Genomic DNA, 4,203 nt, shown 5'->3' with positions numbered 1-4,203 from the left:
TTGTATAGTACTCGGTCTATCAACCTGCTCTACAACCTACAGGTTTTTTTCTTCAGAAAAACGAGTGGAGCAGGCATTTATGTTGGTTATAACAAGAGATGAAGTGAGTAGAAAAGTGCCAGAAGACAATAGAGAATAAAAATTTTTCGCGGCGGTGATGGCGTTTGAACCTGCGACCCTATTGGTACGACAACTCCGCCTGGCCGGTGAGAGTGTGAATCTACCGTATGAGCTATCCACGATTCGTGGATAGCTCATACAGTAGAGTCACACTCTCACCGGCCAGGTGGAGTTGTACCAATAAGGTCGCAGGTTCAAACCCCATCACCGCCGCGAAAAAAATTTATTCTCTATTGTCTTCTGGCACTTTTCTACTCACTTCATCTCAGGTTTTTTTCTGACTGTTTGGTCAGAAAACTCATAGCACATACATTCTTCTTCCCAGGGAGGTACTTGCTGTGTCTTCTATCCCCTTATATCTATCTGTTTTCCAATTGCTTTCTGTCTTTTTCTTGGAATGAGATTACTTGGTTTTGTCCTGGCCCTGACCAGATACCCCTACTGGGAGGGAAGCAGTCTGGGTGGGGATCCTGACCTCCCATAGTGGGCAGGGAGGTACATACTGTGTCTTCTATCCCCCATACCCGTTTTCCAATTGTTCCCTGTCATTGTCTTGGAATGAGATTATTTAGTTTTGTCCTGATCCTTGCCGGAGTTCCTTGGCTGGGAGGGATATACTCGAATGTATAGTTATAGTTTTGGGAGATGATATTTTTTTCCTTGTAAATCATCTCTCTGTTATGCATTGTATTATGTTTAGTTTACATATTATATTATATGATTGGTAAACATTTGAGTGTATTCCTCTTAGTTGGGACCTGTGCTTGTGTCTGGATGAGACTTTTAGGTGATCTCAAACTGAGTACTTTGGCGGTGTGCTCTTGGAATCTACATCTGTTCCCTATTTGAACCAATTCCCCTTTGTCTTACCTTTTCTTTTGTGCTTTAATTGTAATTCTAGAACTTTTAACTATCCCATTTTCTTCCTTTTTACTGGCGCTGATATGACCTTAATGTGTTGCAAGCGCCGTAAAACCCTTAAAAATAAAAATAAAAATAAGGGAAGCAGTCAAATGTATTGTTAGAGTTTTGGGAGATGATATTTTTTGTTTTGTAAATCATCTCTCTATTATGCACTGTATTATTTTTTTGTTTACATATTAAATAGGATTTGTAAACATTTAAATGTATTCCTTTTAGTGGGAATATCTGCTTATGAGTCTGAGTGAGACTTTTAGTTTATCTCAAACTAAGTACTTTGATAGTGTGCTCTTGGAATCTACATCTGTTTCCTATTTGAACCAATTCTCCTTTGTCTTACCTTTTCCTCTACCTTAATTGTAATTCTAGAACTTTTTACTTTCCCATTTCCTTCCTTTTTACTGCCGCTGATATGACCTTAATATGGTGCAAGAGCCGTAAAACCTTTTAAAAACAAACAAAACATCACTCGTAGAAACAAAAAAACATAAAGTAGTTTTTACACGTGTTATCCTCATCACAAGTGTTCAATGAGTTGGACACAGCTAAGGGACAGAATCTCTGACACACTCACATGCCCACTATCAAGATATTTTTAATGTTACATTACTTTCATGAGTGAAGGAGGAAATTTCAATTGTAATCATTGTGTTCACCCCGACATAATACCAGTTTGACTCAATTGGTCTCATATATCTTCAACAGCTGTATGGGTGGGGTTTTCTGACCTCCCATGGTGGGCAGGAGGTCACTTCCTGTGTCTTCTACACCCCTATATCATCTGTTTTCCTGGTTGCATTCTGTCCTTTGTCTTGGAATCTACATCTATGCTCTATTTGAACCATTCTCCTTTGTCCTACTTACCCTCTGGTACTTTCCAATGCAAATCTACATTTCCTTTTTACTGGTGTTGAAATGACCTAAAAGTGTCATAAGCATCGTAAAACGTTGAACCGGTTAACAGCTGTGCTCTTGAAAAATGCGTATTAAAAAATTTGATCAGAAAACTCGTCCTTCAAATATCGATCAACCTAAATGAGCCCAACTTGGCCAAAGCTATCAAACCTAAGACCCCTTTGAACGCCCAGATTGGATACTTTTTGCCAAGGTGAGTTTTGTGGGACAGCGTGGCTCATTGGTACAGTCTTTGCTTCGTACCTGAAAGGTACCAAGTTCGAATACCAGCTACGTTGTGTGGCCTTGAGCAAGTCACCTCGCCCTAGCTCAGTTTGTGGCTCTGCATTAAGGCTGACGCCTGGGTTATTCTTGTATTCCATTGGAATAGAGCCTAGAGACAAATTTCCCCTATGGCATGAATAAAGGGATTTTTTTTTTTTTTAAATTTTTATTTAAATCAATCGATATTTGCTGGACACGTTTTGTGACCAAATTTTTTTTTAAAATGTTTTCCAGAGTAGGGGAGTTAACTGGTAAAAAAACAAAACCATTTGAAGACCTGGAAGGGACGAATGCAATAAATAGTGTGATGATATCTCTATAAGAAATTGGTGGTTTAGCCCCAATATGGGACAGGTGTAATTTATGTTGTTTTTTAATTTTTTTCTCTATTTGAAATATTTTATATAATATATATATAACAAATGCACATATATCTTTATTATTTTGTGATATATTGAATTTATAATGAGTGATGAATTTAACTTGAAAAAAAATAAATTATGTGAAATGTTAGGTAGAACAGATTCAAAGGCTATGCCAGGGATTTTTTTTATTTGTAACAGTTTATTTATTTAGCCTTGTGAAGACGACATATTTGACAAGCAGTCTAATACAATGAATGAGTTGTAAATGTTGACACTGAATGAGTTGTAAATGTTGACAATGAATGAGTTGTAAATGTTGACACTGAATGAGTTGTAAATGTTGACAATGAATGAGTTGTAAATGTTGACAATGAATGAGTTGTAAATGTTGACAATGAATGAGTTGTAAATGTTGACACTGAATGAGTTGTAAATGTTGACACTGAATGAGTTGTAAATGTTGACAATGAATGAGTTGTAATGTTGATAATGAATGAGTTGTAATGTTGACAATGAATGAGTTGTAAATGTTGACAATGAATGAGTTGTAAATGTTGACAATGAATGAGTTGTAAATGTTGACAATGAATGAGTTGTAAATGTTGACAATGAATGAGTTGTAAATGTTGACAATGAATGAGTTGTAAATGTTGACAATGAATGAGTTGTAAATGTTGACAATGAATGAGTTGTAAATGTTGACAATGAATGAGTTGTAAATGTTGACAATGAATGAGTTGTAAATGTTGACAATGAATGAGTTGTAAATGTTGACAATGAATGAGTTGTAAATGTTGACAATGAATGAGTTGTAAATGTTGACAATGAATGAGTTGTAAATGTTGACAATGAATGAGTTGTAAATGTTGACAATGAATGAGTTGTAAATGTTGACACTGAATGAGTTGTAAATGTTGACACTGAATGAGTTGTAAATGTTGACAATGAATGAGTTGTAAATGTTGACAATGAATGAGTTGTAAATGTTGACAATGACTGAGTTGTAAATGTTGACAATGAATGAGTTGTAAATGTTGACAATGAATGAGTTGTAAATGTTGACAATGAATATGAGTTGTAAATGTTGACAATGAATGAGTTGTAAATGTTGGCCCCCCAAGACCTTGTTGAAAATGACATAGAAATGGAATCAATAATGTATAGATAGTATGCCCTTGGCTAAGAAGTTCACAACATTGCCATCCGGAAGTATAACGGACCAACACACAAAACTGTGTGTGTCCATGAACGTTTATAGTCTGGTTAATACAGTTCAGTGAGCATTACTCATAAACGCGGATGGCAAAAAACAATAACAAAGACCTGAGTGATGTCATATTCGAACTATCTATAGAAACAGCTTAGGATTAGGAGTAATCGTCACCTTTCATGGCCTTTATCTCTACTTGAATGGGAGTCAAATCAAATCAGGATGACGTATAGCGCATTCCCTCGGATTAACCATGCTCAATGCGCTTCACACTATGCTTCATTTCTTCCCCCAGCAGGCCATATGGAACCATATATTTCCATTTCATACAGTACCAGTTGCCTGTTAGGCATCCATTTTGTACTAACAGTCTAGCAATATCTTTTCATTGTCAATAGCCAGGTGCTC

This window comes from Berghia stephanieae, chromosome 9 (assembly GCF_034508935.2).
Source record: "Berghia stephanieae isolate SIO BIC M18660-M18661 chromosome 9, UCSD_Bste_1.3, whole genome shotgun sequence".
In the NCBI taxonomy this organism is placed as follows: Eukaryota; Metazoa; Mollusca; class Gastropoda; order Nudibranchia; family Aeolidiidae; genus Berghia; species Berghia stephanieae.
The sequence above is the reverse complement of the archived record's forward strand: the minus strand, read 5'-3'. Positions refer to the sequence as shown.